The sequence below is a fragment of the Bolinopsis microptera genome, chromosome 2, assembly GCF_026151205.1.
Source record: "Bolinopsis microptera isolate Bmic1 chromosome 2, MBARI_Bmic_1.0, whole genome shotgun sequence".
Taxonomy (NCBI): Eukaryota; Metazoa; Ctenophora; class Tentaculata; order Lobata; family Bolinopsidae; genus Bolinopsis; species Bolinopsis microptera.
In genome coordinates this window covers 10,038,168-10,056,544 of record NC_087073.1, presented here as the reverse complement: position 1 = coordinate 10,056,544, position 18,377 = coordinate 10,038,168, and the positions used below count along the sequence as shown (strand labels likewise).

Sequence of the window (18,377 nt, the reverse complement as noted above, 5' to 3'; positions counted from 1 at the left end):
TGAACTTTCGGATGGTCAGGAACAACGGCAGTTGGCTGCTTCCAAGACTTATCAGGCTCCCCTCTAGAAATTATAGTTCCCAAATGTTTAAGTCTGAATTTACAGGCTTCGAGTAAAAAATCGGGCACATTTCCTTCAAGAAAAACCACTTGGATCCGTCCAACAAGAATGTTAATGAGGGACTGTGAATTTTTGGGTAGACATCTAATCGAACTAACAAGTTTCGTCAACGTCTGTTCCAAGTAACTTTGCACCAAATATGTCTTTAAAAGATGATCAAATATATTAGAAATACTATGATGCACTTTTGTGGCTTCATCAGATTTCTCGTTTGTTAATTCATCAGATACAATTGATAGGAATTGTGAGATAAAGAGATGATGTGTTAAATGACCATCTTGGAACTGAGAAACAGATGAGATTGCTGAATCCATTTCATCAACAGAATCTATCATTGAAACGAGCTTTTCAATTTGTCCACTAGGAAATGTATCGTGCTTGTTCATAAACTCCAATATATTTGAATATATTGAAGTTTCACATCCTGTTTGAACACTTTTAAAGCTAGATGTATTCGAATCATAGTACCTGTGTCTTGGAGAAGAAGTGTTTATCAACGTATAATCCATAACTATTTCGAGTGTTTCGGTTGAATTAAGCCAACTTATACTGCTGCAGCACTGCAGAACTTGTTGTGTTTGAGATTTATAGCTTTTCTTGAGAAGTTCTTTGACCGAGAAAACAATTTTCTCATTGTCCTTGAAACAGCAAGCAGTATGAGCTACAACACAAGCAGAATCATCATTTGGTATTCCCCACTTGAAAAGGATTTCTAAAAGGTGACATGCCTTCTTAGCAAAATTAAGAATGGTGCTCATTTCCAACAACTTGATTACATCATTGGGATTGGAGGACACATTTTTCAAGGATCTCCACAACAGTTTGAATCCTTGTTTACCTTCATCCAGTTCTCCTTTCTTCAGCAACGTTAGAACATGTGAAACTCCGTCTGACAAGCACGACCTAATTTTCAAGGAAAGTGATTTATCAGCTCTCCAAAGAACAACAATTTTTTTCTGGTACCATCGCTCAAGACTTACTCCTTCATTACCAGTAGGTCCAGAACAAGTTCCTTTTCCTTTGTCATATCCCCAGAATTCTTCATCATCAGAAGATCCATCAGCACAGTTTATGGCTTTGGTGGGATCAAATTCAAGATTAATTTTGTCAGACTTGCTGGTCAGTGAGATAAAATGAGAAAGCTTGATTGGTCCAGATTCTCTCCAATCACTATCAAAATCACATCCACCATGACAACCATCACTTCCATCACTAGCATCACTGCTATTCTCCCTTTCATAGCCTCTATGGCTATTACAAATCCCTCTCTCAGTAACCCTTTTGTCCACTGTAGCAATATACAGTTCCCATCGATCTTTACCAAACTGCAACCTATCATATTCAAGAGCATCTTTTAAGCCAGAAATTGTGTTCTTGTCACAACCTTTCAAAAAATCAAGGGTACCAGAATGAATACTAGATCTAGAATATTCATAATCAAGAGCCCAGTAGAGGATATCAGACTTGTCCATAAACTCATTTAATAGACTGCAAAGCTTAACAGCATTTGTGGAGGCGAGATAAGGGGATGGCCTCAATCCATTTCCCCGCCAGCAAAGGGAATAAACAAGTGCAGCACGATATCCAGTGGTCACTTGCTTGAGCTCATGTGGGCAGCTAGCATAATGTGCCACAAATGAACAATGAGTACTACTTTCAGGAGTGCTATTATTAAAAGTGTGAAGTGTGTTGCAATGTTTCACAACTAGATCACCTCCTGTGAAAATTGATGGGAGTTGGATAATCAGTGTTCCAAACATGTTGATCTCTTTTTCTGTATCCCTATGCTCCTTGAATTGTCCTCCAGGTTCATAGAATAGAAGCTTGTAAGATTTACCATAGATAGTAGCATCTATAAGTCCTAGGGCCGGTTTGATCTTATCTTCAATCAGTAGCGAAATTTGTTTTGTGAATGTTTTATTTTTTATTACAAATTTTTCTGGGTCCAATTGAAAGCTGTTTCTAACAGAGAGATCAACAAGGATTTGCTCTCCCAAGCCATATGGTGACTGAGAGCACAAAGGTTTTATGCTATCAAAGGTAATCTTATTGATGGGTAAAGGTAAAACACCATAATCTTTTATTTCAATATTTGGATGACATTGTAACTCATCAGGAGGTAAAACCCCACCTGTGGCAAAATCACCACAATTTTCTGAAAGAAGAGACAATAATGAGAACAGCTCCTCTTTCAAATCATGGCATGACTTCTCTTGTCTTTTGCCTTCCACATTAACATTAACTTCTGAGGATAATGTGGAAATGTTTCCGGAAATGGATGGGTGATCTGTCTCAAGTTTAATGGTTTTTGTTTGAAAAGGATGTAACTCCTGTGAAGACGACCTTTTCAATGCCATCCTGAAAACATCTTGTTTAGATTAAATAATAATTTAAAATCGCCTCTTTTATCTTATCACTCACCTTACAATATACAATAAACATCCTAGAAATTTAATTATTTCATCAAAGCCAAAAATCAACATCTCCCCAAAAATGGATGGTCAATAGAATTTCATGATAAACCGACCTTTGTTGCCAAATGTGTTAAAAATGTCTCTCTTTTTTGTAATTAGAACCTCTTTACAGGTAAATCTATCTCCGTCCTCAGATCAGTGATGAATGCTTGCATTACATTGCGTGGACTGAGGAAAACAAATTTTAGGAAAACAAATTTAAATTTTGGTATTTATTCATAACAATCAAAACATATCATATCATAAAAATAAAGCCGCGCGTTGGTTGACTGCCTCAGTAAGGTGAATAATTTAAGCTTGAAGGTGCCCTGCGCATTTACAGAACCTTATGCGGCGATCACATATTCACATATACCCATCAATAAGATTAAACCTTTGATAGCATAAAACCTTTGTGCTCTCAGTCACCATATGGCTTGGGAGAGCAAACCCTTGTTGATCTCTCTGTTAGAAACAGCTTTCAATTGGACCCAGAAAAATTTGTAATAAAAAATAAAACATTCACAAAACAAATTTCGCTACTGATTGAAGATAAGATCAAACCGGCCCTAGGACTTAAAGATGCTACTATCTATGGTAAATCTTACAAGCTTCTATTCTATGAACCTGGAGGACAATTCAAGGAGCATAGGGATACAGAAAAAGAGATCAACATGTTTGGAACACTGATTATCCAACTCCCATCAATTTTCACAGGAGGTGATCTAGTTGTGAAACATTGCAACACACTTCACACTTTTAATAATAGCACTCCTGAAAGTAGTACTCATTGTTCATTTGTGGCACATTATGCTAGCTGCCCACATGAGCTCAAGCAAGTGACCACTGGATATCGTGCTGCACTTGTTTATTCCCTTTGCTGGCGGGGAAATGGATTGAGGCCATCCCCTTATCTTGCCTCCACAAATGCTGTTAAGCTTTGCGGTCTATTAAATGAGTTTATGGACAAGTCTGATATCCTCTACTGGGCTCTTGATTATGAATATTCTAGATCTAGTATTCATTCTGGTACCCTTGATTTTTTGAAAGGTTGTGACAAGAACACAATTTCTGGCTTAAAAGATGCTCTTGAATATGATAGGTTGCAGTTTGGTAAAGATCGATGGGAACTGTATATTGCTACAACATCCTAGAAATTTAATTATTTCATCAAAGCCAAAAATCAACATCTCCCCAAAAATGGATGGTCAATAGAATTTCATGATAAAAAAACTAGCCAGCTGCTGTGGCATGCTAAATAGAATTAAAGATAACATTCCCACATCACTCCATAAAGATCTATATCACACTCTGTTTGAAAGCTATCTTGCATATGGTATAACTGTCTGGGGAGGGGCATCTAACAAAAAACTTGAACCTCTGTTCAAAGCACAGAAAATGTGTGCCCGCATAATGTTTGGAGATAAAGAAGCATACTTGGATAAATTTAAAACTAGTGCACGATGCAGACCCTACGGGGAGCAAATCTTGGGCAAGGAATTCTACAGAAAGGAGCATACAAAACCCCTCTTCAACACTCATGAAATCATGAATGTGCATAATCTGTACTTCTACCATTGTATTAATGACATCTTCAAGGTCTTGAAATATAGAACCCCTATATCACTATACTCCCTCTTTGAAACATCTGGCAGACTTGGCAAAGAGACCCTCATTCTCACACCTAAACCATCAGACAGCTACATATACAGAGCAGGGACAATATGGAATACAGTACGACAAAATCTCATGCTAACTACATTCACCTGTTATAAGCCCAATCACCTCAAATCATCCATAAGAATCACCATCACTCACACTCAAAAGGAAGGAGAACCAAATGACTGGAACTTAGCCTTAAACAGCGTTCGACAAAATTCAAAAACTTTAAAATTGACCTTGCCTAGATTACTTAAGCTTGAAAAAGCGGTAATATCTTAGCAAAATATAACTTGCAGCAGCCCCATACCTTGTCATGAACATAATATCGAAACTACCTCTGTGATCACATCTTTCTCTGGGTGCAAAATGAATATATATATAGGTTTATTAGTTTTATAGAAATTTAAAAGTTCTATAGAAATTTATTATATAAGGATTATAAACATTTTGTTTGTGTGTTTTGTGTTATGCATTTTTATACCTATTTTAGAAGAGATTTTTATAGAATGTTACAAGTGCAGTAGGGTCAGTTTCAGACGAATTAAGCATAAATGACATCATTGCCATGTCTGAAGTGGTTTGTAAATGGGCCATTGTTAGCCCCAAGCGTTTTGGTCCCTCATTCCTGCCACTCAGCATTGCCTACTGTAAAGTAGAAATTTTTCTAAGATAATAGAGAAACTGACCTTGTCTCACTAAATTCAACCACTTACCATAATTAAAATACTAACAACCAAATAAAGTTTTTTGAATAATTATATACAATCACCAAAAATATTTCCTCAAGTTTACTTTTAGCTAACTAATTCGTGGTTTAAGCTCTTATTTTATTTATGATTAAAGGAATGTAAAATAAAACTTTTCGTTTCATTGAAAACTTTTCGTTTCATTGACCTTTGTTGCCAAATGTGTTAAAAATGTCTCTCTTTTTTGTAATTAGAACCTCTTTACAGGTAAATCTATCTCCGTCCTCAGATCAGTGATGAATGCTTGCATTACATTGCGTGGACTGAGGAAAACAAATTTTAGGAAAACAAATTTAAATTTTGGTATTTATTCATAACAATCAAAACATATCATATCATAAAAATAAAGCCGCGCGTTGGTTGACTGCCTCAGTAAGGTGAATAATTTAAGCTTGAAGGTGCCCTGCGCATTTACAGAACCTTATGCGGCGATCACATATTCACGAGGACCTGTGAGCGCCAAAATTAATTTAAAGTTTCTAGAAATCATACATCACTACGAGTTACTCATGCTTTTGGATTATAAGAGTGCGGATTGTCAGGTATTTCATTCATTCATACTTAATCGGTTTAAAGCTGTATATTTAGAACTCACTATTGTTTAAACTACGAAAGCAGAACGTAGATAATGGACAATATACCGACGACAATACCAAGGACCCGAGTGCCGCATTGACTTTTCCGGATCCGTTTTTACCGAAGGCTTATCCACCAGTTACTCATGCTGCATGTATAGTCTGATCATATTTTGTCTTATCTCTAGCAAGCATTCTGTAAATTGAAGTGTCGTATTTATTATAGAAGAGCCAGCCAACCTCCGCATTATAATCTTTTGTGTGCCAAGTTCGTTTATAAAATCTAATCATATAATAAGATTGATCCAATAGTCTAAGATGAACGGTATATCATAGCTCATCGTTATTAAAATCCGAATGGATGAATTAATCAAGTAATGTTCCCTTTCAACACAACTAAACAACAAACAAATGCTTGCTCACCAGTGATGACGCAATCGTAGGGGCATGCAGTTGGTTCAGATAACTCTCACCCCGACGACGGCGTCGAGAAATTATCAAATTATGCATTTGCGCCATACTGGACACATTTTATATTTAATATTTTGTGGTTTGTAGAAATTAGTGTCATCTACAGTATAGCTTAACTGGCGAGCAAGCATCGTCCCACTCGGCCGGGACGAAAATACCGAGTCCAATCACAGAGAGTTAACCAAAAGATAAAAATAAGAGCTCGGATATCAACAAAAATCACACGCTCCAGACGACGGGGGAAGAGAGGAAAGGAAGTAAGCTGCTGGGCTCAACAAATTTTGATAATTGTAAACAAATTCGTTCTTGTGCCCTATAATAATTTGGTATTGAGGTATGACCCTGTACTGTGCGTGATAGTGAAAATGAAAGTGAATGTGAATCTATAATGCGAACGAAATGAGTTATGGCCAGACGATTCTTCAATTTCAAAGTAATAAAGTCAAAGGACTCTGTTTTAAAATACAAGCTCATTCTTATCGAAGTTTAATTCTGTCCATTCTAATTCTTCGTACCTGGACTGTATCTTGAGTAGCTCACTTTTCAGTGTTACTTTAACTAAGTTCGTTGACTTAGTAAAGCTTATCAAACTGTCAATTTTTCGACAGTCGTTCCACATTTCTGTTGATTGATAAATGAAAGAGGAGGATGGGTTCGGGGTGATGAACTGGTCTGAACGTCTTTGTGATGGTGATCTGTGGAGTAAAGATAGGAGTGAGATTGGAGATTCTAATCTGACAATTTTGAACAGTTCTAATAGACATGTGTATTTGTACAGGTTGTGGACGGTAAGAAGGCCGTTCTTGTTAAACAACGGCTTTGTATGCTCTTTTTCAAAGAATTCCCTTCCTAGGATTTGTTCATCTATACAACGTGTTCTGGCACATACTCTAAATTTATCTAGATATGCTTCAAGGTCACCAAATAGTATTCTGATACATTTTTTCTGAGTGATGAAGATAGGTTGAAGCATATTGTTACTCGACCCACCCCATACCGATATTCCAAATCTTAGGTGTGACTCAAATAACGTGTGGTACAATTCTTTATGGTGTTTTTTCGGGATAACGTGTCGTATTCTACTGAGTCTTCCGATCTCACACCTAAGTTTCGAGTTGAGGGCTCTTATTTGAACATCCCATTTTAGCTTTTCGTCAATAATAACACCTAAAAACTTGGTCTCTTTAACTTGCTTTATTACCGTATTATTCAGAGTTAGTATATATTCTGATTCGTTATCTGCCTCATTATCAGTAGCTGTACGTGACGGATTGAAGTGAATGTAGCAGCATTTCTTTATATTTATATGTAATAGATTGCATTTCATGTACTGGTGTAACAAACGGAGAATTTCGTTTGCTCTTTCATACAGTTTTTTTCTACATTCATCTAATACGAATATGTTTGTGTCATCTGCAAATAGTATGAACTTGCCCAGATCAGTTGTTCTAAATAAGTCGTTAACATATATTATAAATAGCAAGGGTCCGAGACAAGAGCCTTGGGGAACTCCAAAGAGAACAGGCAGCTTGTCAGACTCTTCGCCCAGTACAGAGACATATTGATATCTATTAGAGAGATAACTAGCGATGAGTCTATTAGCGTTTCCACGTATTCCATAGTTGTCTAGTTTATTAAGTAGTTTTTCATGTGAGATTATTATTATTATTATCAAACATGTCAATCTTACAAATGTCAACAATCCTAAAATAATTTAGAACCAAAATGTGATCCTTTGTAAAATTATATGTCCCAATAATCAAATTGACTTGTACTCAAGTATAAAGTTAAACAATTTGCTCCAATAAGCACGGTCACTAGCAAGTTCTCTCAAATGGAGAATATCATCATACGACTCCAGCAAGATGAAGCGCTTCCAGAGGTCAACCTTCAGGTGGTGCAGGAGGTTACGTCTGTGAGCCCCGAGTCTACCAACTTCACCACACATCTCGACAGCAAAACACAGCGCAGCTTGAGCTGGTGATCTTTCATCGCTCCTCAGTATGTGTCCTAGCATCTTCCACCTAGATAACTCAGCACGCTCAGACATAGGAGTAGAGTTACTCTGTTTGTAGATAGATCAATAAATATTCCAAGTACATGCAGTTTTTTGCTAAGACAGGATTCTATGTAATTCACTGAGGAGTTGAGGGCATGGCTTGTGGAGTGATTTTTTCTAAATCTGTACTGGTTCTCGTAAATCATTTTCTGGGACTGAAAGAAGCTATACAGTCTGTTGTAAATAATTTTTTCAAATATCTTACCAAAAACAGCTAAGGTTGATACTGGCCTATAGTTTTCCAGCAATTCCTCATTATCCTTCCTATAGATCGGACTGATTCTCCCAGTCTTTAAATCATCTGGGAATACTCCATTCCTCATGCATTCACTGTATAATAAAGATAGTGTAGGACAGATCACTTTAGACGATTCTTTAACTAACTGATATTAAGAACATCTTACTTAATCATTGTTGAATTGGACTGTGGAGTAAGCATTGACATAACATCCACAAACAAAGACCAGCATCATACCCTGCGGTTTCTTAGCGTTCGCGACTATACCCATTTGTGATTCCACTGTGTGGACGTAGGTATGACAAATCATATATCTTCGTAAAGTACATCCTCTGACTAGGAAATCACAAGTTTAATTAGTTCTGGAGACTGTTCCTGGACAGAGTTATGACGGTTTAAAACTTCCGCGCCGCGCAATAGCCCCAAAATGGCTAAAAATATACATCGTCGGAGAATAACTTTGCGTAGGGAATGCGCGAGCACGACAATATGATAGTTAACATTGATTTTCGACCGCCGGCACCATAGCCTAGTTGGCTAAGCACTAAGAGGGCGATTGACCGTGCTAGCTGAGGGTTCGAATCCCGGTCTGACCTTTAATTTAGTTTGAACTGAAACAAGTTGTTTACTATTTTCATCAAAAAGCTTCTCTAGTGTTAGGTTAATATTGATTAGTTAATCATATTACAAGTTGTACTATAGGATGAAATGCATAATTAGAAATGGGAAAGCAGCTATACGCAAAGCGTCGTTATGCTACAATATTATAGTAATAACATTGTCTGTCTCAGATTATTTTTAATAATAATACAAGAAGCGACCAGCATCGCATCTTCATCGATTAGTTCGGAGTCGTCGCTGTATTCAGCTATAACATTGATTTTTAATTGATGCTATAGCAGATATGAGCAGCTTTAATCAGTCTGATTTGGTAGGTTTTGGGCTGGGCACAGTTTGTTAAGGATTCTGTTTCTATCTGTTGTAAAACTTGATGGTCTGCTGTGAAAAAAACATTTTGAAGGCAGAAAGCTCTGGATTGGTCTTTTAAATGCCTTTCTCAACGACAATCCCTCCTTAGCAGTTACTTATATTAAAACTTTTTGTTCGGACTATTGACATGTAGTGTCTGGAGAAGGAGGGCAACAAAGGAGCACTTCTCAGTTGTACAGTGGGCATTTCTAGACGCTGCTATCCATTACCTTCGACATCTGAAACAGATTTTAATATAAGCAACTAATTAATAATACGGGTGAGACTTAAGTTTCAGTAAAATTAAATCTGACACTTGTGTGCAGTAGCGAGAGAAAATCCAGTGCATCTCAAACTGCTAAACTTGGCTTACTGTTTTAAAATCGTGACCTGAAATTGTTGAAATTCCAGCCTCCAAGATCAGAGTTGCTTTTACGTCCTCTTAAGAGGCTATCGAGATTCGAGATTCCACACTGTGTATGCTCTTTTCTCTGTACTTCCGGGGGTTGTATAAACCTGAAGAATCAAACAGTTCAATACCAGAGAGAATGCTGAAGACTCAGAAAGTTGTCCAAAAATGTTTTCTTTAAATACACAAATCCGTATTTTTCTCTTTAGTAGCGATTTGAAACAAAATTTACCTTCTTTCGGACTGAATTTTTAACTGAATTGAAGTATAAACGATGACCTCTACAATAGTATTAATTACTTAGTAAAGTTATCGTCAGAAGTCAAGTTATGGTTGATTTTTAAAGCTTGAAAAAGCTAAAATTAAAAAAAAACTTTGCTCAATGACGCGCGGCTCAAGAATGCGCGTGTGTCGCGAGCGCAATTATTGCTTACAATTTTCTTTCATTCGGCAAAAAAACAACTGTGACCAACATACATGTTATAAAACTCTGCCTAAAATCCTGGAATGTTCTGGAATTATAAAGTGTGCAAGGATTTAGGATCGTAATCAATTTCCCCGCCAAATCCAAACTTTTTCCTGTAGCATATTATCACAAATACGGCGTGTACTGTACAATTTTTGCGCGTTATAAACCTAGATTCGTTCTGGCGAATAACGAAGCCTCTAGTTCACATCCAATGAGCGGGCTAGTATCATGAAGGAAAGATTTCGAGTTGAGAATACGTCAGATGGCATCTTAGAGTATTCAAAGACAGGACAACACCTGTTATGCTCCAGCTGTACAAATCCCTGATAAGGTCCAGAGTGGAGTACTGCTGCCCGCTTTGGAATCCAAACAAGATCTATGATATCCAGAGCATACAACGCCAGTTCACTAGACGGATTCTAGGGCTCAGAGACACCGATTATTGGAATAGACTGAAGGAACTGAAACTTACATCACTGCAAAGACGCCGAGAACGCTACACCATCATACATCTGTGGAAAGTTCTCCAGGGTATATGGTCATGTTAGAGATTGATGGGTCCCTTTTTTACTTTTTTCTAATAAATCATCCTGTGTTAGTGGAGCTATACTGTGACATTTGGATACATAGCTTAGGTAGCGAAAAATCACATCCTCCTCATAAAAAAGAAAAGAAATTAAAAGCTCAACCTGGAGCGAAACTATAGCCATTCTTGTATTTAAAGAGAGTTGTGATAACTGAGCACCTGTTCTGATAATTAAAACTCTCAAATTATGATCAACGAGCAGTAAATTTATGGTTTTGATGCAGATTGAACAGTAGAAATATATCAAAAACTGAGGCTCCACCAAAGCTGATACAAACTCAAAATGGCCCTAAAACTGCATTAACTAAACCTCCCCCCTCTTCTATGGACTGATTATTCCTAGAAAATCGATGACCCTCTACCGCAACATGTTCGAGGAGATAAACACCTGGGCTTCTTGGGCCTTGGGGCTACCAACCACAATCCATCCTCATGGACTACGAGCTCGCCATTCACAACGCAGTTTCCTCATGCCTGCCTGCCTAGTATGGGCCGAAAATAAACTAGTAGTAAACTATGGCTCAGATCATATCTCAAATTGGCAATGTTACGTATACAAATTTGCAAGTAACAGTTCAGATCATGTCTCTAATTGGAAATGTGTCGTATTGAAATCAGATCACAATTTCGGACAGATGTCGTTTTTTTTTCTGGTACCCTTAGTCGGACAGATGTCGCTGTCGGACAGATGTCGCTGTCGGACAGGAGTCGTGTTACCGGAGCAAACGTCAACTTAGCGTCTAAAAATGTGTTTAAAGTGCTCCACCAGGTTGATACAAACATTTTGAACTCAATCAATGATTCCATCAGAAAGATATGATAATTGTTAACTCATTTTAATGATCAAACATTCCCAATTATGATCAACTATGGTGGAGCAGTAAATAGAAAATCACTAGTTTACGTCTCTAATTTATGGTTTTGATGAAGATTGAACAGTAGAATCTATTACGTATTACATAAGTTCTCACGCAACACTCTGTAATATAGATTTAGCTCCCAGTGCTCCACCAGGTTGATCTAATTGGTCAATATAATTATTACATACCACTGTACTAGGATTGCTAGCTGAGGGGACAAGATATGAGAGGGATATTTAAGTCCACGAATTTCTTCCTAAATACAGTAACTAAAGATCCAATTCTGCTCCACCAGGTTGATCCCAGGGGTATCACTACTTTATAAATCACTTAGGGGTGAACTATCATACATATTAGAAAGCTATAAGTTCAATTAGTTCTAATTTTAGTACTCTTAAAAGATGGTTTTAAACGTCCAAAATTTAGGCTTTTAAATACGAGCTCCACCTTTGTTGAGCAGTTTTTGGCAGTCTTAATCACCATAGTATTATGATAATTAGCGTCTGGAATAATATTCACAGATCATTATGAGACAAGTTTAATGGCAAAATGACTGATTTTGAACAAGTCAAGTTTTAGAATGAGTCCATCCACTTGAGTTGGGACCTTATGGGACCTCCTAACAAAGCAAATGGTATTAAAAACTATGTGCCATTGAGTTTACAATGAAGTTTTGGTAGAAATTATAATATGACCATGTTTTCACTTGGTATAAGTTGACCTATTTTACACTGGCCGCTCCACATAGGTTGCACACCAAAAGTGTCTCAACCGAAACAATACGTGTTCCCATTATATGCCTTCTTCACCTGTAGACATTGATAAATACAGATATGCCACATCCACCTTCCCACAAATGGAGCACTTTAATTGTGTTTTTTAATGGTCACTGGCTCCACCAAAGTTGATATTTGGATTTTCTGATGACATGAATCTGTAGAGAAGTGTCATAGGAATACTGTGGTGAAATATTTTCTGCAAGCTAGCTATGGTTTGGATTTTATGAAGTCATAACTGATTGACAGTGAAAAGTAGGTAATTAGTAGAAAAAAAGGGACCCATCAATCTCTAACATGACCATATGTCCAAATGAACTAGATGTACAGTTCAGAGAGAATGTCAGACTGGGAGTTAAAGTTATACTCCCTTCTCTCACAAAAACTGAACTTGAAGTAATAATGAATCTCAAAGAGACGGATGGACACTGGATAGCCAGATGATCAAGGGTCGACCGAGGGTAGGATTTGCGACCGATGCCGAAGAAATTTTGCTTTTAGTAGCAAATGCACACTCAACTCCTTCCTGCTACTGGAATACACTATACACTAGTGTACGTGTAATAGTGTATACATAGTATATTACACACCAGACCTATCCATTCATAAGGAAACATTGTCAATTAGCGGAAACCGTGCTGATGGTCTGGTGATATCATTCATTCCCAATCAAGTTCAACTGTCACTCAGGCGTGAGGTTCTGGGGTTCATCAACTGTGCTACTAATGGATTAGAAGTTTTACTCCCCGTTTAATAGTCCGAGTAGTTATCAAATATTCAGTCAGAACTTTCAATGAAAGGAACAAATCATGAAACTAAATAATAATACACGATTAAATCAGATTGCTATTTGCTATTGTGTATTCAATACGGTTATTATCACCTTAGTATCCTTGTTTCCTACATGTGTAATAAGTAATATCTCACCCAAGAGGGAGACAGCAAGAACTGTTGGAGTATTCCAATACCGCCAGAATGTGTCGCCATACACTGTACTACCATTTATAACCTGAGAACCATGTAAGGAAAGGATTAAATTAAACTCATTAGATTCGAAATAATGGCGCTTAATAAAATCTAGTATCTTATTGGGTTATTAAACTAACCTGCCTTCAATCAAAGAAACAAGCTTGGGAAGAACTAGATGTAAATTAGGCGCAAGTTTAATATCGGAGCAGAGCTATTTAATAATACAATGAAACAATAAGTTTTATTTTACATTCCTTTGATCATAAATACCCTAAATAAAATAAGAGCTTAAACCACGAATTAGTTAACTAGAGGTAAACTTGAAGAAATGTTCGTTGGTGATTGTATATAATTATTTTAAAAACTTTATTTGGTTGTTAGTATTTTTATTATGGCAAGTGGTTGAATTTAGGGAAATTCAGTCAGACAAGGTCAGTTTCTATATTGTCTTAGAAAACTAAATGAAGCTCAGATCAAGAAATTTGAGGAATACTTGGTGAAAGTTTTTCAAGCTTACAACAGAGTTTGTCACATTTGACATGTTAAGAGCCTATCAATAAAGAAATAATGATTATATATTTGACTTGCCACCAACATCGCACTGGCTAAGGGGACACATCCCCAAAGGGCCACATCCCCAGATTACTGGTCTTTCGACTTTCGTCAAAGACCAGTCCAATATGTTGGTCACATGTTTCTGTAAGAACAAAGATATCGACAACAGATGTGGCGGGAGATATAAATTCTCAAAGAAAGGTGTGCTTAGCTATGCTTATTGTGTCTGCCAAAACTGATCTGTTGCAACACAGTCAAAGACAGATCAGGCCCACCTAACTCAACCTAAGACTCTAAGAGAAAGCAGCCATTGAAACCTTCAAGAAATACACCTAAAAAGGCTAACAAAGACTAATTTCATATATTTCCTAAGAATATTTAGGTCAATCATTGCATATGAATAATGAACTGTTACTTAACTATCCAGTAAATGGAAAATCTGACTATTTTATTTATTATCAAGGAAAAGTTTAATGCTATTCATCAAATAGATTATCATCCTATATTGAGTTGTGATCTCATGTATCTATTTTACAAATTTATGTCAATTTACTACATAACAATAGTAGTAGAAGTAGTATAAAGATGTCATATGAATGGCTTAGAATTAACAAGCTGAGACGAAATGTTTCAAAATCCTCATTCATGGTATTAGACAAATGTCCTAATCTTGATAGACTGTCGATCCCTCTTGATTTGGAAGATGGCAGTCTTCACATAGAAGAAACCAAATCCCAGAAACACCTAGGTCTGGTGATAGACAACCTATTAAACTTTCAGGACCATATTGATTATGTAGGATCATGTTACTAGGAGAATAGGAGCATTATATAGGTTTTTAAAAACTACTTCCACAGAAATATAGAAAAATATTTGTAAACGCTCTTATGCTTCCTCAATTTGATTACATGGATATTATAGCTGATATTACATTTTGAATGCTTTCGACTAGTTTCTAGTACAATTGCAATTACAAAAAATTATTTTAATGCAGTCACTCAGATAAGTTTATAACAGGACACATCAACAAAGACACATACTCTGCCCACAATAAGGGGCCATAATTGTTTCAATTATGAAACTGTATAGAATTATTATTATTATTAGTACAATCGCCCACAATTTAATACTCTGTACTCAGATTAAACTAACTCACCTAGCCGGGCCAAAGGGATCGGAGAGGGCGAACAGAACTGTTGTATTATTATCTCATGACGTCAGAATGTAGTTCATCTTGAGAAGAAAATATTTCCACTACTCTTCATCACATTCTGAAAAATATTATTCATTGATATATAGTATAATTACACAGCAGACTTCTGTTTTGATTTGAACGGGTCATGTTTCATGAGCAAATTAGGAGCCCTTACCACTGCCGTAGATCATAAGTCCATATTTTAGCAACCATATTTTGAGAATGCTGCATTCTGGACGGCATTCTTTTTCAGATCAATTCACCTGGACAAAAATAATTATCGAGTAGTTACCCTGTCTTCACTGCAAAAATTATTCGATGAATGAAAGATTGTTATTATCACTTATCAAACGAGATAGCTACAACAAATATCATCAAGTGTCTAGACGAAAGGTCTTACCTCTATTTTCTGGTTGCGGGTTGGTTGAACATTTTAAACTTAAAAGTTAGCGAGTGCCAGCGGTATCCATTTGCAATTGAACAATGTTAATGAAAGATATCAGCTTAAATTACGTGCATGGCATGACTCTACAAACTGGTTACCTTAAACTCAGTTTCAATACTCAAAACGAAAATATTTACTCCGCAAACATTTACAAAGTTTGCAATTTGGATAAAGCTTGGATGCGCGGCTTGACTACTTGACTAGAATTACATTGAAAAATAAAATTTCTAATGTTTTATTTCAATGTTAATGACTAGTATATATACTAGTGTAGCGTAACAATTATATTATATATCATATATTAATCATGACAATACCATAATTATCAATACTGAACGCGTAATTAGCAAATAGAATAAACTACCGTCCGCGTCAATCATTATTTACAAATAGTCTGCTCCATTAAATAAAACATTATAATCCTTTATGAAATGACCACTTGTATATTTGAATAACAATTATTGCCAAAATTGCAAAACTGAAGTTTAAATTAATAATTAAATATAATTTGAAATTAGTCGTTGTAGTATTGCGCGCGGCGCGAGTGACTGTTCGTTCAACACACTCGCTGCTAATAATGTATGCGTCTAATGCATCATTAATGGAAGGCGCGCCGGTGTAATTTTTGCGCGCGAATTTACGATTTAAACGAAAAGAAACTGCAGGGTATTAGCAAATGGGGCAATTGAGCAATGCGATCGTTTAATAAAAACTAGCTTATGAAGCTAGCTTCTTGCAGAAAGTGTTCCCTTACCTCAATTTGACCTGTTAAATGTGGGAATAAATGTGTTGATACCTGTACTGGAGGGGGATTTGTTTTAAAACATTTAACAGATACGAAAAGTTTGTTTTAGCAGGAGCTTTCAAAGTTTATGTGTGAATCGTCTTCAGCTATGTGTTGATACCACTGTAAAAAAAATGTAACTTTACTCCTGTTGGTAAACCTCTTTCCATTTCAAGAAAATAGGAAAAAGTATGGAATTAAAGTACGATGTATCGATGTTTGATAAGTGATGAAACATAATTAAGAAATGTATGATACATGTCAGAACGATGCATTTGAACAAGCAAATTTATGTAATGGTAGCGTTTTGCAATTTTATCATAAGGAAAGCAAAATTTAAATTTTATTTTATTTTATTTTATTTTTCATATACATAGCTTTTTTAAAAATAAAATTTAAATTTTATTCCCATTACATTACAGTAAATATTATAATACCCTAATAAAATACGTAAATATCCAATAATAAACTTATTTATAGAACCAGTACAGCCTTGCTCTAACCAGAGGCCTCTCGCTTGCAGTAGCGCGCGAAACAAGCGCGTCACGCAGTACGCTTAGACACATGGCTATGTGAAAGTACAGCCCAAGATACCCGACTAACAAATAAAAAACTAACAGGTTTATGCGGTCCTTCGCGCGCACATATATAAGACACATACCAATTGCCATATCGATCTAACAATAATTTTACGTCATATTATAAACTCCACATCATCTTAAATGTTAAAATACAAAAAATAAATTTTACCAATTAAATAATATTAACACATAACAGTCAATTTGCAATATAACCGAAAATATTTTGATCGGAAATATATTTATATCACGTCGTGACCCTCGTTGTCGTTTCACTTTAGCGTTTCTAAGATACAGGGGTGCCGCGCACTCGTGCGCGGCGGGTCATACAACGTATGACAAAAATATATAAGGGAAATTTAAATTTATTTTTTGATTCTTTTTCTGCTAGTTGCAACTTTAACTTTGTAGCGCGATGCGTTACTGTGCCGCGCCGCGCACTCAATAAGGCTTCTCACAGCGACTGGCTAGATCGGCGAGATGCGCTACTGTGCCGCGCCGAGCTGCCATGAATTGACATCGTCAATTAACTTTAACTCCATTTTTAATGGATTAACCCAGGGCGCGTTACTTCGAAGCACTTTCACTCGATAATATTTCGCCTCGAAAAAAGCGCGCGTCGCTTTGAAAAATGTAAACTATTTAATTGAACATGTCAATCTTTCCAAATCGTTGCTTTGCAAATTAACAAAACAACGACCCCTTCGATGCGAAGTAAAAATTATAGTTTGCGTGGCGCATCGAAGCGGCGAAGTCCTCCAAGTAAACTATTTAATCATCCATCAAAGTTCAATTTAGACTATAAATCTATTCACTATTAATATTATGATATCATGATACAATTTTTTCATATTATTTTGTTTTGCCTTATTAGGGATTAGATTTTGCAGCTCATATTAATTTTAGAAAAAATAAAGTTTGTGCTTAAATAAAATTTAAAAGTTATTGTGAAAATTACATGACTTGTTTGGCAAGCTTAAGATGTACTTTTGAAATTATTTGGAAGTATTGACATTAAAAAGCATGCACTGGACAAAGGGAAAAAGATTTCTACGAAAAGAGATTACTTCAATCAGAGAGGGTCCTTTGTCCCACTAGTCTTAAAAACATCTGAAGGTATGGGACCACTCTGTGCTGTGTTCGTAGATCGTATCTCTGAGATGATATGATAGCTGACCACAATAAAGAAGCTAAGAGCCTGGTCAAAAATCACATCAGAACGTGATTCAGGTTTGATCTGCTACGAAGCACACTCATAGCACTAAGGGGAATCAGAGGAAGACACAAAGCCCAGCACCTTCGACTGGATGACCTATCTCATACCTCAGAAGATGAGCTATGAGGTCTTTCAAGTTTGTTTATGTAAATTTTATTTTTTTGCTGAAAAGTATAAGTGAATAAATTACATTCAATTTCAGCAATGGCCAATTGGCTGACTATAAGGTCATGGCCTGAACA

General features: G+C 36.4%; 1 long non-coding RNA gene across 3 annotated transcripts; it reads right to left on the bottom strand.

Annotated features, from left to right (window-relative positions):
* Positions 1 to 8,561: 8,561 nt before the first annotated feature.
* On the bottom strand, positions 8,562 to 15,663 carry LOC134826391 (uncharacterized). Of its 3 annotated transcripts, none has more exons than XR_010161697.1 (6): positions 15,513 to 15,663; positions 15,288 to 15,375; positions 15,066 to 15,188; positions 13,321 to 13,388; positions 9,684 to 9,809; positions 8,562 to 9,532 (listed from the first exon to the last, which is right to left on the bottom strand). It is a non-coding gene; the product is annotated as an uncharacterized LOC134826391 (long non-coding RNA). The 3 variants fall into 3 exon arrangements; XR_010161695.1 differs by having other exon boundaries at positions 13,321 to 13,402; positions 15,074 to 15,188; positions 15,513 to 15,662; XR_010161696.1 differs by having other exon boundaries at positions 8,933 to 9,532; positions 9,667 to 9,809; positions 13,321 to 13,402; positions 15,074 to 15,188.
* Between the last annotated feature and the right edge of the window lie 2,714 nt (positions 15,664 to 18,377).